The sequence below is a fragment of the Sturnira hondurensis genome, unplaced genomic scaffold (assembly GCF_014824575.4).
Source record: "Sturnira hondurensis isolate 20B ecotype Veracruz unplaced genomic scaffold, ASM1482457v3 Scaffold0019910, whole genome shotgun sequence".
NCBI classification, from domain to species: domain Eukaryota; kingdom Metazoa; phylum Chordata; class Mammalia; order Chiroptera; family Phyllostomidae; genus Sturnira; species Sturnira hondurensis.
Genome location: NW_028092541.1, coordinates 2367438 through 2390345, shown reverse-complemented (window position 1 = coordinate 2390345; position 22908 = coordinate 2367438). Strand labels below are relative to the sequence as shown.

At 36.3% G+C, this 22908-nt stretch overlaps 1 pseudogene; it reads right to left on the bottom strand.

Moving 5' to 3' along the window:
• Positions 1 to 18905: 18905 nt before the first annotated feature.
• On the bottom strand, positions 18906 to 21802 carry LOC118974869 (keratin, type I cytoskeletal 18-like; annotated as a pseudogene).
• Between the last annotated feature and the right edge of the window lie 1106 nt (positions 21803 to 22908).

Here is a 22908-nt window from a genome sequence, read left to right as displayed (position 1 = left end):
TCCAAATCTTGGTTGTTGTAAATAACACTTCAGTGAACATAGGGGTGGATATATTCTTTTGAATTAGTGTTTTGGGTTTGTTTGGATATATTCCCAGAAGTGGAATCACTGAGTCCTAAAAAGAAAATATAGGCAGTAAAACCTCAGACATTTTGTGTAGCAATATTTGTCTTAATATTGCTATAATATTTTTCCCCAGTTAAGGAAAACAAGAGAAAAATAAACAAATGGGACTACATCAAACTAAAAAGTGTTTGCAAGGCAAAAGAAACCATCAACAAAATTAAAAAAAACAGCCCACTAAATGGGAGAACATATTTGCAAATATATCTGATAAGGGCTTAATATCCAAAATGTATAAGGAAATTATAAAACTCAACACCAAAAAGCAAAGAATCCAATTAAGAAATGGACAAAGGACTTGAATAGACACTTATCAAAAATAAACATACAGATGGCCAATAGACCTATGAAAGGACGCTCAAGGTCACTAATCATCAGAGAAATGCAAATTAAAACCACAAAAAGATGTTATCTCACACCTGTCAGAATGGCTATTATCAATAAGTCAACAATCAAGAAATGTTGACAACAAAGTGGACAAAAAGAACCCTTGTCAGAATGCAAATTGGTGCAGCCACTGTGGAAAACAGTATGGAATTAGCTCAGAAACATTAAAAATAGGATTGCCTTATAACCTAGCAACCAAGATGTTTTTTAATAGGGAAACAATAAGCAAATTCTGGTACATACTTGTTCACAAGAGATTTGTTCCAAGACTGCTGCAAATACCAAAGTCTGTGATGCTCAAGTCTTCATATAAAATGATGTATTATAAATTTTTTAATTATTTACAATCCATGTTATATAATTTGTCTTAAGTGGTGCATCTAAAATGTAGCGGAGTCATGTTTTGAACCCAGGCATTCTGAACCCATGGTCCACTTTACTGTGAAGTGATACTATCTGTGAAGAAAGTGATATATAGAAAAGAATATAAAGAGAAATAAGTTTGAGAAATACGGGGTTAACAAAGCTAAATACATCTTTATCAAATCAAAAGATTTCTAGGTATCTTCAGTAGGCTAATGTAATAGCAACTACTTAAGAAAATGATCCAACCATGGGATCATTTTTCCTCCTGAACCTTTGGATCCTGCTGTGCATTCTGGGACTTATGTGCCGTAAAATGAACACTTGAGGGAACAAATGGCATGCCACTTTCGTACATCCTGAAAGCAAATAAAAGATTATTCAGAGCTAAACCCTGAACATGGTAGATATGTTCATTTTAGTTTGTATATTTATTTGTATTTTTTTTAGACAGAAGGAGAAAGACATACTTAGAGTATCATGTGCATGTCATCAGTCTCCATTTTATTTTAAAAAACTGAGGAGAAGAAAAGGAAAATGAAATATTACCTATTGTTCATAGTTGGTATATTTCTCTGTCTGCTTAATTAAACTGATTTGAGAATGATGATGTGGGTTTTTCTATAATTAATCATAGTTTGTCATTCGATTTTCCTTGGCACCAGTTTGGCCTTTTTATCCTGGATGTATTGCAACGATCACAGTACAAATGTGCTGTGAATTATGGAAGAAGAAAAGAAAGCCCTTATATCTCTTCCATTTCCATATTTTAAAAACACAAAATAATTAAGCCACTTTTGTGTCTTATGAAGCATTTGACTGAACATTTATTCTGATTATTCTTCAGAACCATTCTCTCCTCTGATTCCTACTGCTCAGTGCTGGGATAAGATAGAAAATATCTCATTTTGACTTCTCCTCCTCTGAAAAATATGAGATGAAATGATCCATAAAAATGTAAAATTACTATGAATAATGCCAAGGTATAAGATGAACAAAAGAGACAGAGTTAACCTTGTCCCTGAATGATTAATAATCCAAAGTCTAAAATGGCCTAACTTCCTATAATTAAAATTTTTTATGCTTAGCCCAATGACTAGTATGCAGGATTTAATAAATGTAAACTTTCTAATAACTGTCAAAAATAATATATATTGTAGTCTATAAAAGACAAGAAATATAAAGCTCATTCAACATGCCATCCTGAAATTTAAAAAAAAACTGAAGCAGTTATTGCCATCTAAACCTGACATGCATACAATTATAACCATGTCAGTAAGTTTTGCAAGACTGTAAAAATCATATTAATAAACAACAAAGAGATAATTTTAAAACATGTTTTGTGTGATTCAACTACATTCTTATCTCTTGTACCTGCTTATCCAAATAACCTATCACTTCTCCTAGACTTTTAAAGCTGTATTATTCAGCTTAACTTGTTAAGGCATTGACAATGATGTTAAAGTTACCTATATGTACATCAATTAATCAAGGTTTTTAAAATTTTATATGTAAATACAATATAATAAGGCTTATCATGATATTTCATATACACTAAAACATGAATTTATTAAATAATAAAGCCAAAAATTGGTAATAAGTTTAATAATAATGATGACTATTCCTTAGTGTCTATCATGCCCTAAATGTTCTCATGGGTGCTTAGCATACATATTATTCTCACCTAATAATCGTAAGTCATATGAACTAGACATTATTATCTCAACTGTACAAATCTGAAGAAAGAGTTTAAGAAAATTTCAATGAACTCCTCAGAGACTCATTATTATTAACTCATAGTGCTAACATTCAAGTACAATTGTCTGATCTAAAGATTGCACTTTCACCCTGAGTGGTGTGGCTCAGTTGGTTGAGCACTGTCCAGCAAGGCAAAAGGTCCTCGGTTTGATTCCGGTCAGGGCACATGCCTGGGTTGCAAGCCTACTTCCCTGCTGGACACACGTGAGAGGCAACTAACTGATGTTTCTTTCACACATTGATGTTTCTCTCCCTCTCTTTCTCCCTCCCTTCCTCTCTCTCCAAAAAAATAAATAAAATCTTTAAGGACTGTGCACTTTCATTTGCTATGTTGCTAATTTTTATTTAATTTTAAATAAAATTATGTTTATTTTTATTTTTAATTACTTTTAAATTATAATTTATAACTTATGAAGAAATTTATGCATATTTACCAACTTTTAACATATCAAAGATTCTATTAAATATTATTTCTACTTTTATCTTAGGGGTAAAGAAACTAAAGTTACTAAAATTGCCCAAGTTCAAAAAATTGAATCAAGAGCTTGTATCCCTGCTCCTTTCGGTCATCAATACCTTGCCTTTCCACTGATGCCTGCCCTTCTGAAGACTGCACTAAAAGATATGTATTTTCTACATTACTAGATCAAAGACACTTTGAAATGAATGGCTATATTTGCTGTATGCTATTTGGAAATGTTGATGTGGTTTAAAAATATTTTTAACATTCTATAAACACAGTAATTAGGTGTTTTACATCTCCAGGTAGCATGGATGGATATATAGTAATTGAAACACTGTCGATGATTTTCATTTATTTTTTATGTAAAGAAACATGATTTTTTAATTTAATTTATTTTTTTATTTAATATTTATTATGTTTCTTGCATTACCATTTAGTCCCCTTATGCCCCTTTTAGCTTTTTCTTCTACCATCTCCAAACTATTTTCCATTTTCTATGCAAAACAGAACTCCTTTTCTTAGAAATTATGAGTTTTAAAGCTATAATATAAATTGTGTTGTGCGAGGTCACTGTATCCAAGTCATCTGTTTTGCATTGGCTAATATTATTTCTTGCAGATGACAGGAAATGCAATTCAAACTGGCTTAAACAACAACAAAAAATTTTATTGCCTCATGTAACTGAAATGTCCAGCTGTTAAGTTCTCAGGTGCAGTTTGATCCAGAGCTTCAAATGTTGTAACAGGACTTATTTTCTCTACGTGTCTTGGCTCTAAATACACTACACAGGCTTTGTTCTCACCCGCCCAACCTTTCAGGTTGAAGTCCAGCTGGGAAGAGTCTCTGCCTCTTTTTCGGTGGTCACACGAAGTATCACATTGCGCCTCTTGGTTTCTTTTGCATACTTATTACTTTTAGCTATCACCATGTGCAAGAAAATGTTCTATTTCATTTGGTCAGACTGATATCTACCACCTGCCTGTCCTAAACTTGACATTAGTGGTGAAATCCTATGTGAAGCATCTGTCCAGAGATTTTCTGAAAAGGAAGTTAAAAACCATATTAAATAGTTACCAGATTATGTTCAAACAACACACACAGAGTTGTACACATGTGTTCACTGTAAATCACGATTAGAAAGGCATTGATGAAATCATATATATGGTCATATTTATACCCTCTACTCTTACCATTTTTGGTCATATCACCAAGAAAAAAATGTCATGTAGTTAAACTCTACAAGATTTATTTCTCAAATAGAAGGCTATTTTCTCATCTTTATTAGATACGTTCTTTTTTCTCCAAAGATTTAAAAAATAAAACCCAACTATGAAGCTTATGTTACACATACACACGTTTGTTAAAGTTTATTGTATATGTTTTAAGTTATTCTTTAATTGAAGCATATTTCATATTTAAATGTTCTCACTTCTGAAATTATTAGAGCAAAGTAATAATTAATCTCTTGTTCCATGAAATATCCAATATTAGTTTTTTATAATAAAACAGTATAACATAAGGAACCTGTAGTTGAGACCATCTGAGTGAAAATCAGTCTCCTTACGACAATCCAGTTATTAAGTCTACAAGATAAAGATGGGACATTCGAGGGGAATGGGAGGATAGTATGCACTAAAAGTAATGTGACAGGAAATCAAACCTGAAAGGTCAAGTCTCACTCTACTTGAAAAAAATAAGGTAAGTGACAGAAGTGAAAATGTGTGGTTGAAGGATTCCCTTGAGGCATAGCGGAGGGCAGCATTTCAGCTGGTCCTAACTATGCCATTTGCTATCTGACTTTGGTAAGTTATTGAAATTTTCTAGGCTATTGTTTTTTATCTGTGAAATGGGCATAATTAGGATTATCTCTTGAGTGGTGATAACAAATGTATATAGTAAAATAATACTCAAGGTAATTATTATTTCACCTTAAAGATAGAGTATTAATTTATAAGGCAAAGGGGAAGAAAGAATGATTATAAGGAAGGAAAAGCTAAAACAAAGGCATTTTGACACAGAAGTAAATGCATTGTAAAACTGAAATTTATTTTCTTATGCATCCATTTTCTAAGTCTTAGATTTTAAAATTCAAATTAAATCTTGACTCATTTTCAGGGGCATTCTCCCTGTTGTACTTAATTTCTACCAATACTTTCTCTTTCTTTCTCAATTGAAATCTCAAGTGTGCCTGAAGATAGGGTCCGCCCTAAAAACATTGATAAGTTTCCCACCTGAACTTATGAAAAAAACATCAAATTTACTCATTTAAACAGTTATTTAATATTTTCACTGTTCCAATTTTCAAATCATCTCTAAATGTGTTGGCTATCTTTGGACTAGCAAACGATTAAATAAAAGCAATAATAAACTGTATCTTCTGATCACTCCAGAGCATAGAAGAAATTGCCAGCCTTCATTTCTCAATACTTATTATAAATTACTTTATAAATTAGTAATATCTTTCTCTCACTTCCCTTAAGACAATTTTGAGCATGTTCATCCTATCAATTATTAATGGTTTAACATAGCTGTAAAGATTTATTTATTGAAGGCACAATTCTCTATGTTATTTGAAAAACCATTTGAATTTAAAATTGGTGGTGGATATTTCCTGGTAGATATACGGATTAACTACTAGATCAAAAAGTTTTATTAAAAACATTATGATTAATAAAGCACTGAAAAAACAATATAACTCATAGCCTTTCTATAATGACATCCAATTTTCTCTTTCAGAAGAAAATCTCTTTGCCTCATAACCACAAAAGTTGCAAAGGCATATTGATTTTATTCCCAACTCTCTCACACTAAGAATGTGGTTATATAAATATGGTTTTTAAAACTGCACACACATTTAACTCAGTTTTTTATGATCCAACAATTGTGGCAATAACTGATAAATACATAAAGTAATATAAAATGACTCTAGGTTTCACATATAAGAAAATATGAAGAATTTTTGAAGTTCAGAGAAAGAATGCATTCACATATTTACATAGTTCTCCCATATATTCTTACACAATATTTGATAGTCCACTCACCTCAAAGCTTTTCCGCTTCATAAGTAAGGAAATGAGGCTGGAAGTCCTCTGTACTCTTTCCTCTGTCTACTTTAATTAATCCAAATTCTCTGCCCTGCCCCATCAGACAATAGTTTTTTTCCTCTGTTTTCAATTATTCTCAATGGTTTTATGTATGAGATTTCCAAATTCTTTTAACATTGATTTCTATAAATGGGAACATTATAAATACATTGGTTTTACACACTTGGTAATTGATTCTTGCAAACTTAGTTTGATAAAAAATTAATGAATTAATAGGTGGAATAAAAATATAACTAATGGTTTTGTCAAAAGTTCTATAAAGCATGACCACAATGAGTTATGAGATATTCAATATTGAGGTTGTTTCATAAATTACCAGTGAGAAAATGTTACCTTGCCTTACAATCTCATACAACTTTGAGTTTCTTTTATAACACTCTTTCAACTTATTTAATTTCTGGGTTTTCTTGTTTGTTTATCTGTTTTTTACTATACTATTGAATTTTTGAAAGCTAGAATTTTATCTAACTTTTTAAAAAGTGGCATAGAAGTGTCTGAAATAAAATAGATACATACTGAATATCAGTTTGATTAACAAATATTAAAAATTTGCAAGGAAAAAGAATATGTGATTTTAACACCCCAGCTCTCTATAAAAGTCATCACTTAGTGACAAAAGTTCTTCCTAAAATGGAGATTGTATAATTTCATGCTCCTATTCATGAATAATGATGTATTCCTTTATTCTGTCTTTAAGAAGATCATTTTAAATCTTCCTTTATATCAGCCTTCATCTTCTGCAATGTTCTCCACATTTCCTTGCCTCTCTATTTCTGCCTTTATTACTTTGGCTCATAATATTTTCCTGCTACTTCTATAATTTACAGAACTTTCGTGATACAACTTACATCACCGCCAGCTCAAAATTGAAACCTTGGGCTATAAGGTAAATTAGCTTGAGTTGTCTGAATTTTAAAGAGACTGACAGTGACTTTAATCTAGGCACCGATGGCTAGGAAATACTATGCTTTATCCACATTAAATGAAGTGCTGTGCAAGCAGGGGCAGTCCATGATCATAGCCAAGGTTGAGTTTGGACACGTAGTTGTGGCTACTGCATAGATTATCTGAATGAAGATCTGATCCATACATACAATTAAACAAGTAACAGATAAAACTTCAAAATTGGTCAACTTCATGTTTGAGTCTATGGCTCCAGATATGTAGATGTGATAACTAAGTCACTCAATCATTGCCTCATATGATTTGTTCATTCCTGTGTTCTTCATTGGCCTGTTTTTCATCTTTTTACTTCAGTAATGGTAATCCCCCCTTTTTTCTTTCTAATTTCTTTAAATCTTATGCTTTTCCATACTTTTCCATACTTCATTAATGTGTATTGAGCTCTCCTTTGTTGAAATCTTATCAAATCAATATTTAGTAAATAAAAAATAATGACAAAATAACTCAAGTCACCAAATTATGTGTTAGGAGAATGTTTTCTAGTCTTACAGTCCTTGGCATAAATATCAGAATGGCCATTTTCCTGTTGTGTGATCATAGATGAGTTGCTTAACCTCTTGAGTACCAGTTTCTTAAACAGAGAACTGAGTATAGTAACTGTTCATATCTTGTAGCTTTGCTGTCAAGAGGTTAAGATGATTTTGGTACTTGGTAGGCATTTGTTCGCTCTTCACCGCCAGGATATGTCAGGCATCTTCCTGGGCCAGGACCTGGCAGGCTGTGTCCACAGCAGCCTGACTCTGAAAGGATCACTTACTCTCTTCAATAACCAGCAACATCCATCCTGAATTAGAGATTAAATATGCAGATTCAGTTTATAATTTTTGTGAGGATTAGCAAATATCAAAAGCTAATCCTTAATCCCAATATCAGTATGCTTGCATATTTATATAGTTTTTAATTACAATAATGTTTTAGTCCAGGTGCTGTTATAGACTAAAGCAGCAGCTATTTTGTGTCTCCACCAAGTCCACATGTCAAAACCCTAATTCCCACTGTGATGGAACTTGGAAATGAAGACTTAGTAAGTAATTAGATTATGAAGATGGAGCCCTGGTGGTGGCACAGTGCCCTTGTAAGAAAAGAGAAGAAAGAACTTGCTTCCTTTTTCTCTGCCACATGAGGGCACAGTCACCTGAGAACAAGAGAGAAAGCTTTCACCAGAATCTGACCATACTGACACTGTGGTTTTCTATTGGTAACCACCCTGCCTGGTTTCAGAAGCTATAACCCCCTCTCCCCACCCCCAGCTAAAACTAAGTAAGGGACCTTGGGACCATAAGCCACTAAAAAGACAAAGCTTAACTTACTGGCAGGGGTGCCACCTCTGCCCCCTTTTACTTCACCTTGGTTGGCCCCTGGTGATGATTAGTTAGCCAATGACGACTAAGATTCCTCAAGGAAGGGACAACCCAAGACAGGAATAGTCACAAAAGTGCCATTAGGGAAGGATTTAGGGGGCTATAGAAAAAGAGGGTGATGGACCCTCACCCCTTGGCTTTGACATATCCAGAGCCCTCATTCTGTCTGCAAGAAGTCTCCTAATCTCTTGGCTGCCTTACTTCCCCTGCCTTACTTAAACCTGAAACAATGTCAGAGGGCAGTGCAGTCCTGGGCAGTAACAGGCAGTTCTCTGGGGTGATCAGGCCTAATAAAGAATGCATAAAATCCTGTGAAAACTGCTTTGCTAAGAATGCCCTCAATTTTCTGATAAGAGTTCAAGCATGAGATGAATTTGTTTCCAAAAGTTTTATGGCCTTTTAGCTCATCGACCCTGACTCAGAATAAGCCTTCATAGTTCTTTGAATGTTATTTATTGTTTGATCCTTACTTCCTGACAATGATTGACGAGTTTTACATGTATTCCTGTGCAAATTGAACTCAATACAAACCCAATGAGGAACAGGCTCAAGACCCTTCTTCTCTGAGAGATCGGCCACCTCTCCTCCCCAGGCAGATCATGTTTTGGTAGATGTATTTTCATCTGCAATGGACGGGGGGCTCTTCCCCACCACAGTCTTCAACTTCCTAGCCTCAAGAATCATGAGGAATAAATGTTTGTTGTTGTTACCTGGTCTATGGTAATTTATTATAGCCTGAATGGATGAAGACAGATGCCTCAGAGAGTAGGGCATATGATGGAAAGAAAAAATAGTCTTTATATGAATAAATTTTATATATCATTATCTCAAACGCAGTGGGGGAATAATAGGTTTTTAGCAAAGAGTTAATAGTGAGAAAATAATAAATAATCAGAAAATCTAGGAATGTGCTTACTTCTGAGGATGATAGTTTCATGGGATAAGGATGAGCCAAAATGGTAGGGAAAGCATTACCTTGTGACAACTACCTCATGTTAGGTAGTCAGTCCTCAGGAATTCATTTTATTATCCCACTTCAACATTTACATGCATGTTACATACATTCTCTTTTCAAGTATCACATATAATTCTAAAAATCATAAGTAGTTCCTAACTGAATGTTTTCCAATTACTACGTGTATGTGAAATATATGAGGTATTTTATGTTTGAAGAAAAAAAGAAATAAAAAAACTTAAGAATATTTTACTTTGAAAAACCCTACTTGCGAACACATTTACAATTTTTAAAATTAGTGTAAATAATATCACCACTATGTGATAAAATCCATGACACATTCCTCTTCCTTTCAGTTTACACCTGAAACTGAATTTTCTAACTGCTCTCTACTGCATATTTATTTCTTTTGCTGGGTTTTACACAACATTCTGTTTGTTTGCTCATTCCCAGGGACATAATTATAATTTTTTCTTCATTTTAACATTTTGTAACATAATAAAGAATTACCTGAGAAGCAAGGTAACTATGAATTTCAGGAAGATATATACATACATACATACATATATATATATACATATATACACATATATACATATATATATATATATATATATATATATCCACAACATGTTACAAATTGCTTTTGGTTTAAATGTAAAACTTGGCACACACAGGCAGACAAAGAACAAAGGAGCATGTTGTTGGATCCAGTTCTGGATTGGCCTCTGAGGATGGACTTCCAGGTATGAGCTTTTAGAAGTTCTTTCTAGCTGGAAGTCGTGCACTTTCCCTCCTGCCATTTTATCCCCTGCACTTGCATACACAGGGGACTGGCTGTGAGGCTCTATTCACAGAGATTCAGTGGGGTTGTTAGACTCAGACCATGACTCCTGAATAGAGCAGGAGGGGTTTTTTTGCAATAAAGTAGTTACATCGAAAATTTATGAAAACAGAGTATTTTAAAAGTTTAAAATGACTGAATGTAATAGGAATTCTGGACCCTATTAAACTATGACAACTTGGTCAAATTGACTTCTTCCTCCTCATCCCAGTGACTTGCTTCTGCATACAATGTCTCTGAAGAGCAGAAAGACACCAAATAAACAGATGTGAGAAAGTGTGAGTTTGGCTGGAATAAAGGCATATTGTAAGGAATATGGGCAAGTTGCCCAGCATTCTTCAGACACACCCGAATTCTGTTTTCTTTGCAATATGTAAAGTTCCCTTGTCCAGTTGATTCCCTTATGATTTAAACTCAATTAAGTAAAATATAAGAAATATTACAGTAGGTTGGATGGCTCTTCTATTGTGTCTGTAAACTTCATGTGGTTAGAAACTACATCAATCAGCTTTTTCTGAGTCATTTTGTATTAACAAATAATCCCATAATGTCACTGGCTTAAAGAAAAAAAGGGTTTCTGTTTGTTCACATCACATGTCAGTTGTGTTAGCTGAGGCTCTGCTCCACATGTCTTCATCTGGAATCCAGAGTGAAGAGGCAGCCACTATCTAAGACATGTCATTGTCATGGCACAGAGAGAAGAATAATGGTAGGAAACTACACAGGGTCTTAACATCTCTTCTTGGCAATGGCCTCACTTTTGCTTAGATTCAATATCATGGCTAACCTTGATACGTGATGATGTCACTTAACAGGAAATTATATCTTTCTACTTGGATGTGCACTGTGACTCATATGACAATGACAATGGATATAATTATATTCCTCTTACAGGGAGTAGTACATCAAGTAATTGGAAACAATGATATCATCTATGATAAAACAGCCTGAGATTCACTACTTGCATGCCTTGTCCCCAGGACAGTCTTAGCCACTTAGGAGCACTTCATTCATTCAGTGGTTACTCAAACATTAGTTTATTAATTTATTATTACATGCTTGAAATACACTAGATGCTTGGGGTTCTGTAGTAAATAAATAAGCAATAATTTCTGGAAGCATAATGCTGATATTGTAATGATAGGAAGGAGAAAATGAGGTGTTAAATCTATGTTAGTTAGGTGCTAATAATTTCTGAGAAAAATTAGACAGATTTAAGGGGTATAGAATTAACTAAAGTGATCAAAAAAGCTCTCACTGGGAAGCTCATAAAAAGAACATGCAAAATGAGAGAGAGAACAGTGTGGAGATCTGGTGGAAAAAGTGTTGTGGGGAGAAAGAACATAGTGAAAAGCCCCAGAATGCAAATATGCCAAGTGAGTTTGAAGAATAGCAAGAAGCCTGGTGTAGCTACAGTTGGTCAGATAGAGGAGATGTGATGAGAGAGATCAAAAAGAGTTTGTAAGGGAACAACCAGTGGGGTCCTATCTAACAGGTCAAACTCTCTGCCAACAGGTCAAAACTCTGGAGACAGTTCAGTGGAGAGGAAAAGATCCTTTTTTGAAAGTATATACAGTGTGAAATAATGGCAGGTTTCTGTCTCAAAGGCCATTTTCTCTGAGACATCCAAAGAAAAGCACCCTGCAACCCTCTGCTAGTTCAGTTTAAGGCTGCACCAGGAACCTCTTCTCCTACCCAAAGGCACCATCCCTTTAGAACCACAGGTGGCTTCGCTGGTTTCCAGTCACTGTCCTGCTTCAGACATCTTTTGGAGGAGTCTGTGTGTCCAGGTACCCTACCTGTGGTGCCCTGTCCTCTTCCTCAGCTGCTGCCCTCTGGTGCACGCCTGTGCCTGGCTGGGCAGGACATACACAGCACAGCAGCACAGCGCCAGTTGCCAACACGGCAGTTTCCTGTGCCAGCGCGGGTAGCTGGGGTGTGGGCACAGGAGGGAGCCGGGGCTCCTCAGCAGGCCTCATGGCACGCAGGACCAGCAATCTACTAGTTGGCTAAATCCCATTCTGTATCTCCTGCCGCTGCTAGGTCCTGCAGGCCCGAACCATCTCCCTTCCCTTCTTACTCACCTAGTGCACGCTGCACTCCAGGCATGCCCTGGAGGCTCAAACAGGGGCAAGGGGCCCTGGGAATGTTCCTGCACCACAGGGACCTCAAGGCACAGTGGTCCAGGAGCTCCAGCCCCCAGCGGCCAGGAAAGAGGGGAGAACAAAGAGTGTAGCTTTCAGCACACCTCTGTTTTAGAGGCTGCCCCCAAAGCCCCCAGGGCACCGGAAGTGGCTGCATCACCCATCGTCTTGGGTGCCTGGACAATGTACCCTACATAGGCAGCTGCAATGCAGCTGGAACTAATGAGTCATCCTTGAAGCTTCCCCACCCCTCCCCCACTTTTAGGACCTATGGGTCCCCTGGTTGCAGTATCGGTGTACCCACACGTGCAAGGAATGTGGGCCATTTCACATACTCAGGTTTTTTATGAATAGGAAATCATTGGGAAGCTCTGATGAATGGCATGATGTAATTTACATATTAATGGATGGTTTTGGCTGCAATGTTAAGAATAGATGACATGGAGCTGGTGGAAGAAAGACTAGTTGTGAGCCTGTAGCAAACTAGATGAGGCATGACAATGATTTACATGATGAAGAAGCAGTGATGGTGGTAAGAAATGGTTTGGTTCTGCATATATTTTAAAGGTAAAACCTGTAGGATTTTCTTCTGAATGAGATATAGAGTATGAAACAGAGAAGTTTCATATTCGAAGATAAGCCCAACAGTTTTACCTTAGTAAATAAAGAATTAACCGATTGTATTAACTACAGCAAGGCATCCAATTTGTTTTTACCATCATCCATCCACATATTTCGACTACAAGGATATTCCTTTAAATATTCTTATGCTGAATCCATGTTTAACCATGTGACTTGCTTTAGCCAATGTAACAGTAATATGTACAATTTAAAAAGTGGTTGGGCATAGGAGCTTGCCCTCTTGCTCACCTAGCACCCCAAGCCTCAATGCAAATAAGCTCAAACAAGAGTCCAGATGATGAGAAACAAACAACCCAATCACCCTGTTGTCTCTGATAATACCCAGTCAATTCCTCAAAGCAGACCCAATCTAGCTTCGTTGGTAGCTAATCTCAAATACATGAGCGAGCCCACCCAACAGCAATAGAACAATTACCCAGCTGATTCTAGCCCAAACTGCCAACCCACATAAAATGTTAGCTAAATAATTGATTTCTGTGTTTAATCACTGCATTGGGAGGTGAGGAAGTTGTTACATAGCAAAAGCTATTTGATACAATTAAGTTACTATTAATTTTGATGGCATAATTTTGTAAATGTTAGGTCTAAAAATGAAGACTAGAAGCTTATTTTTGGACATGTTAAAAGTGAGTTGTCTATTATGTATCAAGTGGAAGAAATGAATCAGGGAAATAATAGTACAATAGGATATTGTACAATAATAGTATAATAGTACAAATTCAGAGAGCTGAATTTACTATATCTATTAGAATTCTGGGGTGTCCAACCCACAGCCATGGGCCATATGTGGCCCAGGATGACTATGACTATGACTACAGCTGAACACAAAATTGTGAATGTACTTAAAATATTTTTTGTCTCATCAGTTTTGTTAGTATTTGTGTATTAAATATGTGGCCCAACATAACTCTTGTTCTTTCAGTGTGGCCCAGAGATGCCAAAAGGTTGAACACCCTTGTTAGGTGTTGAGATGTTGAATGTTGGCAAATCAAAGTAAATGAAAATCAATTAAAGCCAATTTCAAAAATTCAGGGTCTTTCAGTGTATCCGCTACATTTTGCATTTCTTAGTCAAGTACTGCTTATGACCTACAAACCCATACTCGGTGCTGTGAGATACACAAAATAAACATTATTTCCATCTATTTGAAAAAAGAGAATAATATATATGAATCAGTGAAATGAATTAAATAAAACTTGCATGATTCAAACTATAAGATTTAAAGAAAAAAGAGAAGATAGTAAAACTATAAATTAAAGCAGCTGGAAAAAATTTCTGGCAAATGATAAGTAGGATTTTGGCTGGTAGAGAAGGAAAGAAGTTCAAAAGAACATCCATGGAGGAATAGAAGAAATAGGATGGAATTAAATGACAAGTTGGAACAGGAACTAGATGATGCATTTAAAGCTGATTTTAGACTAGTAACTCTCACTGATCACAGACCCTCATAACACAGTGGTGTGCTGGTAAATATTTAACTGGCTTTTCAAAGTTGGGTGACTTGGGATCTCTAACATTCACTGTTTTCCATGGTACAAATCCTTTCATGATTGCCAATTTCAAGCTACCACTATGGCACAACCAACTTGCAAAATTTTTGAAATTAAGCAGTGTCTTGATGGCCAGTAAATGCCAGGTGCAACACATCACTGACAGATATTCTGACAACCAACACAGGAATATCTTTGTCACTTTGTAAATACTGCATCCTAGGGCATTGATCCCTCTAGATCACCTGGAAAATGATTAGTTTGCACTCAATTCTGGACACCTCTAAAAAGCTAAAATGACTAAGGTACTCAATTAAATGCAATTGACCTTTTCCTCATGAGGAGAACTCATGACACGCAGATCTGTCCCCTGTAGTGCGGCAGCTCCTCAGGATCTCCTTGCAGATGGGCTGCTGAACTGTCTCTGATGCAAGACCTAATGTCTCCCATGGTTCCACAGAGAAGACTTCAGGTTGACCCCAGTATTCCATTCCTAACCTGTAGAACTCAGTGTCCTGGGAGGCAGCTCATATAGAAGGCAAGAAACAGACTTTGGAGTCAGATTGGAGTTTTCTTATGAGTTCCCCCATGTATTGTCTCTGTAACTTTATTGAAGTAAATTCACTGCTTCCTCTACTCTCAGTACTGCTGACACCAGATGTGTGGGTTTTTCCACACCAAGCAGTTTTCCATTTCTCAAGAGACACTGACTGGATGTCCTACAATTTAACTCCATTCAGATACTGACTACCCAGAGTCAGCATAGACCCTGTAGGTTAAAGGCTCAGTCCTGCAAGACTGCTCCCCCTGCCAGATATCAATTTTAAGTAGCGTGTTCCCAGGTCACCCCCAACTCCTCCATCCAAATTGGCAAAAATCAGAGGTCCCAACCAACCCCTCCTCAGGTTTGGTAGTTTATAGAACACTGCATAGAAGCCAGGGAAACAGTTGACTTGCTATTATTTTAAAAGATATCAATGAACAGACATACGCAGATGTTTACTAATATAATAATGTATGTCAACTATAATTTAAAAACAACAATAGTTCAAATATGAGAAAAAAATAAATAAAATTCATCTCAATGTAAAAAAATAAGTGTCCTAATGTAGGCACTTCTGTCCTCAGGGAATTTGGTCATGCCATCCTGTAAGGACATGGATTTGTTCATCAACCCAGAAGCTCTCTGAACCGATGTAATCATTTTTATGAAGCTTTTATTACAAGGGTAGGCAAAAATTAGGTTTGCTGTTATTTGTCTGGGAAAAGACATGCAGCTTTTGATTGTTACCATAGTTTTATTAACTCAGAAGAATGTCACAATGGTATAGTGCACTTAAGTACAATCTTGTAAGTGCTCCGATGGCAGTCTTCATTATTTACACATTCTTGTCGTCTACTTGGCTATGCTCAGGCACACTTTGGCACAGAGTTCTTTACCTACTTTTGCCAGCCTTTGTATATGCATGATTGACTAAGTCACTGGCCATTTGTTAATGCAACGTCTGGCTCCTCTTCTTCCCAGGAGGTCAGGTGGTAGTCACAAAAAATTCCAATCCTCTAATCATATTGTTGATTCCCCTGGCAGCCAGTCCTCCATCTTTAGGGGCTTTCCAAAAGTCACCTAATTTACATAAACTCAGGATTGGCTGAAAGGGCTTCTTAGAAATAGGAAAAGACACTTGTTTTGACTTTATTGCTTTGAGGATGTTTCAGGATCTAGGAAAAGTATATTTGTAACAAAAGATTCTCGTACTGCACTTATCACTTAGGAAATGACGAGAGTTTGGGAACTTTGACCCGGAATTGGGGATTAATATAAAAATATATTTCTTTTTTAAAGATTATATTTATTTATTTTTAAACAGATGGCAAGGGAGGGAGAAAGAGAGAGAGAAACATCAGTGTGTGGTTGCCTCTTGCATGTCCCCTACTGGAAACCTGGTTGTACTCCCAATCAGAGTACAACCCAGGCATGTACTCTGATTGGGAATGGAGCTGGTGACCCTTTGGTTCACAGGCTGGTGCTCAATCCATTGAGCCACAACAGCCAGGTCCTATATTTCATATTATATCACAATATCACACATTGGACATTATTTGAGTATTCTGTAAAACAGGGCAATAATAGTGCTTACCATGTAAGGTAGTTTTTGCTAATTATCAGTTGACAGCTAGTTGTTAGTGTTTACTTAAATCTTAATACGATGAGTGGTATCTCATTATAATTCTTTTTCTGTGTTACCTCAGATGAGTTAACTAATCTTAAGACATTAATCTTAATGTTTTAAGATTAATTTACATTCAATTTTTAATGGGGCATTTGATATAAGTAGTCCCTCAAGCCTCTTTCATTTTACAATTTTGTGAGGCTACAACCCACCTCTCTGGGGTCATGTTTTGCCCTAGTATATTATCTGTTCTTTGCATAATCTCAGCCTTTATATACAGAAGACTTCATATATAAAATTTTGTTTGAAGTTAGAGGATTCCCAAAACTTTCTGCTATCTTCCCTACTATAACTTACATTTTCTACCCATAAATAAACCCTGCAAAGCTGAAGTGTTTCATGTGAAAACCATTTATTTGATAAGATTAAATAAAATAAAAATTCACATTCTCCATTTTACAAGCCATATTTCCAGGGCTCAATAACGGCATCTCAGTGTATCGATTTTTATCATTACAGAAAGTTTTATTTGACAGTGTTGCTGTAAAATTATTCATGAAATAAAACAGCTCCTTTAAGCATAACACATAAAGACAGAAGTCTGATCTGAGTGGATGCAGAATGAGACTTCTGACCAAAATCACAGTCTCTAATGATTTATTTCTTCTCAATTCAGTATCTATGTTCTCGGTTTACAATGTGAGAATATTCTATCTTCCTTTCTCTACTGTCCCTAGCCTCAGATATCCATAACAATAAAAGACCAATCATCGTTTAAAATAACTTGTGACATAAATGACTCTCATTGTTCCATGCATTCATCATTTGCAGAAGAGAAAACCCTGAGTCACACTTGTCACACATTTTTTAGTGAGATAGCCAGAAATGTAAAAGAAACCAAATGGATGGGTAATTCCTTATTTGTATTCTGTGTTCCATGCAACTTCACATTCTTGGGTGTACCAAATGTTGTGGTAGTAACTTTGATCATACTTCTGCCTTCTATAATCATGATGGGTAGTTTGCAACTTAAGATCACTCAAAAAAGATACTGAGTTATGCTTATAACATACCATGAATATTAACCTAAATAAATGAAATGTTCATAAGTGTTAATGAAATATACTTAAGTACTTTGCCACTCTAATAAAATCAGAGCTTTTTCATTTCTGTTTTCCAATCTTAAATATCTAATATATATTATATAGTAAAATAGATTAAGAATGTAGCCATACTGTTCTTACTAAGGAATATGTATATTTTTGATATATGATCCTTTTACTGGCAATAAAAATATCAAAGACATTTTTCTTGATTCTCCCTCAAAATTTCTGCCTGCCTAATGAATTAAATCACTCATTAAAGAAATTGCATGAAAACACCCTCTAACTGTAAATAATATATACTAGATTCAGAAGCAGATACACACCTCAATTAACAGGATTTATCTTATTCTGAAATAGAACAATGTAGGTAGAGACAGAAAAGAAAAAGTATTTCTGTTGCACAAAGAGTAATATTAAGCCAAGATTTTTTAATGGCTACTTATTATAAAAATCAATAATATTATTTTATTGTTGTTCTTGCTTAACTCAGAGTACTATTCTCCACAATGACGAGTGTGTGGATCACATTTGTCCTGATGTCCCAGCATAGACCACTTTGCACAGTATCCCTTAGATGAGGAATAGCGTCTCACAGTGGTTTAGAGCACCCATTAATCGGAGGCAGGGCACCTAGGCTTGGCTGTTAGCTCCAACAGTCTATGTTATTTTGGGTAAGTAATATAACCTCTCTGTGCCACCATTTTCTTATTTGTAGAGTAGAAATAATAATAACCCTACCTCAGAAAGAGTAAGTAAATTATAAATTTATTTATAATTAAAGGATTTACAACTCTGCCTAGCAATGAACCATTTAGAAATGCTTATGAAAAAAGCATAAAATATTATCATATAAATATATAAATATATCTATTTTTAGTAGCTGTAGAACAATGGGAATCCTGGTTTGTTTTTTGATAAGATGAAAATGAAATAATGCCTTATGTTACCTCTTTCATTTTTTAATGTTCAGTGATCTCTGAACTTCTTATTGGCCTCCTGTCCCACCAAGGGGTGCCTCATTTCTGCTACCCTTAATGCCTCAAAACTTTGGTGTCGTTCACCTCAGACACCAATGTGCTGTCCATAGTCCTGTGGGTCATGGCCTTTTTGATGGTTTTTAGGGAGTGGCTCTTGTCCAGGGCATCAACAAGACTGAAGTCCTCCTCTTCTTCCAGTAGACAGTGTAGGTGACAATCTCAGCCTCCAGCTTGACCTTGATGTTCAGTAGGGCCTCATGCTCCTGGGCCTCATGCGACCCCTCTGCCCAGGTCTGGGCCTGCTCTGACTCCAGATGCAGCAGGATCCCACTGAGTTGTTCCACCTGCGTGGTATAGCGCATCTCCTCCTCCCTCAGACTGTTCTCTGAACTTGCCTTCAGATTTCTAATGGAGTCCATGCCAATCTCCAAGGACTGGACCATTTGTCACAGCTCTGTGTCATCTCAGCAGCTCCTATCTCAGTGGTCTGCGAGGTGACCACTGTGGTGCTCTCCTCAGTCTGATGGAACCAGCACTTACCTAGCTCCCCTCAGTTCTTCCAAATCATTTCTTCATACTGGGTCCAGATGTCCACCATAATCTTGCTGAGGTCCTGAGATTTGGGGACATCCAACTCCATGATCAACCCAGAGTTAGCACTCGGGTTTGGTAGACCATTTACTTCCTCCTTGTGGTTATTTCTCATGAAGAACAGCTCCTCCTTGAGAGCCTCGATCACTGTCTGTAAGGTTCTCAGTTTCCCTGCATGCTGGTGAAGTGGGACACTGAGATCTGGGAGCCTGAGGCCCTGGCACGTGTATAGATGCTGGCCACCCTGCTGGGCTCCTGAACCCGGTGGCTGGGTGACTGCTTGGAGCCCAGAGTCCAGTCGTTTGTGGAGAAGCTGGGGTGGGTGATAAAGCTCATGGTACTCGGGGAGAAAGGGGAAAAGCCGAGACTCGGGTTGAAACTGCAGTCTAATTTCTCCTTTTAATTTTATTTATATTTATATTTCCTTTATATAGTAAATAGTGAATAAGCTAGATAATTTCAATGTACTCTAGAGAACTGTTTATCTTCACAGTTAAAGAATATAAAACTTCTGTTTTCTCACATTTTCTAAGAAGTAGCTGAATTGCATTTATATTAGTCGGATAAAAAGATTTTAAAAATTTCTTTTTGTTCTTTATACTAATATCTGGTGAATTTTAAAAGTGACATTATTGGCCTTTCCTTGATTAGGATCTCATTTTTAGTTAGCTAGTTAGTTAGTTAGTATAAAGTCATAATTATATTAGGAAGAAATATTATACAGTAAACAATCTAATTTAAAAGCTACTTGTCTGATAACTATTTTTTGTAACAGAATCTATTTAATAGTACCTTTATGGAAATTTTTAAATTTATCAATCGCTCGAGGTTTGAATAGAGAAATAGAACTCATACTGCATATCCCAACAGAAAAATTAATATAGTGATTTGGAGGTCTGCAAAACAGAATGTTGAGGTAACATTCTGTGGAGGGGGTACTGCCTGGCTGATGCTAGTAACTCAGGAGGCCAGAAGGGCACTGCCGAGCTGGGGCTAAGATTGTTAAGGAGGTAGCATTATCCAGATTATGTGGGTGCCTTTTCAAGGGTGTGATGAGGGTGTCCTGCTGGGAGTGTCTGAGAAACCTGGAACCAGCTATTTTTGCCTAGCTGAAGTGTCATTGCTTGGACTATGCTGACAGGAACAGCAATAAACAGGAAAGAGAAATCCCTTCTCTTTTTCCTGCTTATAAAATGTCTCTCCCTAGAGAACCCCTACTAACAGAAGAACTGGTAAAAGAGAAGTGTATTTTTGCGAGTCTCAGGCACAGAACAGAGGGGTAAACAGAGACTTTATATCTGAAATAAGCTTAGAAACATAATTATTATATAAGTTTAAATGTTCCCAATGCTAATGGCTCCAATCCATCTCGTGGATCTCCTCTCTCTCTCTCTCTCCCCACTCCTTCTTTCTCTCTCACTCACTCACTCTTGTCTAGCCCTGAAATAGGGTGAACAATTCTTCCCAGTTTCTTCAGAACTTTCTTGATTTCTGCACTGAAAGCCTGCATCTCAAGAAACCCCCCAGTCCAGAGAAAACTAGGATGGTTGGTCACTTTTCCTCAGAAATTAATATTTAACCTTCTAATTTCTATATAAAAAGATGAACGGAAATTGACAGATTGGAAGGAGGAAGGATAACTTGTTTCGTTGTAAACAGAACTATAGTTTTGTAAGTTAGATATATCCCATTCCCTGCTTGTTATTTGTTATTATGATGATTCATAGGACCATAAAGAAAACTGATGGTGGAGGAGGAGAAGAGAAAAAGTTTTACCTCTGCTCTCAATTGAGTGAAATGGTGCAAACTATCACTGCCTAACTGATAGTTGGAACTTCTTTTACCACCCACCAAAAAGCCATGCACTGGCATGTCACTTTGTGCTAGAACTCAGAGAGTTTTCTGGACCTGCATGTCACAAATTCTGAACCAGGTTCATACTGGAATCATTACTGCAGGTAAAGGGTATACTAGTTACAACATCAGGGCTGGCTAGTCCCATATATTGTATTGAAAGATAATTGAGAGGACTTACAAGTTCAGCTAGAGCATGTCAACTTAACTATCAATGTTTTCCGTGGGAACAGGTCAGATGCAGTGTCCTGGCCTGAGTTGTGGTGAAAAATTCATGGTGCTGCATCTGTTAAGTTCCTGAGCTGCCATTTGTCCTCCCATGTGAACGTTTTTATGATATTTTAAGCAAATCTCAATCAAACAACAAAAACAGTACACTTTTGTTTCATAGTCAAATTATTTTTTGTCCTTGATCTTCAGGATATTTTAAATTAAGTTTAAGCCTCTTAAAAGTCTGATTTCTTACCCACCTTCTCAGCTTCTGTTCCAACTACTCTGCCCCTCATCCTCCGCCATCTGATATTACAGGACCTAATTTAAATGTTGTATCAGTCGAGAGGAAGGCTAAGCGAGGTAACTACAACAAAAAAGAGACTCAAGTAAGCGTATTTCTTCTCATGTAGGAGTCCAGCTAGTTTAGGTTAGTGGGGCAGCTGTGCTCCCTGATGACCTTCAGGGTCCCAGGTCCCTGACTTCATTCGCTCTGCCTTTCATTACACATAAAGCTCTTCTTAATCACCCAAGCTAAAATGCAAGTCATATGCATTCCATTCTGCAGAAAGAGGAAAACCAGATCAAATTCAAGGCAGCAGTTTATCTTTGCTCAAGTGAGAAAGCTGCACAAATGACACTCTCCAATCTTGCTATTTGCAGTTAAAAAGGAGACTGGTACCTGTATGTAACAGGAAGCAGGGATCCCATATCCTCAGGAAGAAAAAGAACAGATCTGGGAATATAATCAGTAGTCTGCCAAAGAAGCCACTCATTCATTTTATGAAATCTTCAAATTTGCCTAAAAATTAGAATGAATGACTTTATTTTCTATATTTTAAATATAAGAATGTCATTGCACTTATCATAGCATATGTGTTTCAATGTCTACTTCAAATAAGAGATACAAAAATCTTTAAAATAAAAGTAAACATTCCTTTGTTTATGTGGTTCCAAAACATTGCACATGGTAGATGGTCACTTTGTGTCACTGATTGATTAGAATAGATGGCATTGCTGTGACAGCTAATTAGGTAAAGAGATAATAACAACCTCCATTTTATAGATTAAAAATCCTGAGACTTTAATGAGATCAAATGACTCTTCCAAAAGCTTGTTCATGATGAAACTAGGATTGGAAGGACCTTTTCGATTTCTGCTTCAATTTTATTAAAGTAAGCTCACTAATGCTGTGGGTATACTCTGACATGGAAATTATTCATTTAAAAACTAACCACTAGACATTTGAATGGGATTATGTTTACTGTTTTTTAAATTGTTTACTGTTTACAGGTTGTTTAAATGTCAACGTGCAAAGACATTCTTCTGCATCCTCATGCATCTTAACAATGTGCGTTACTTAATTCTTTCCTTAATTTAGCATCATTTCACAATGTCCAGT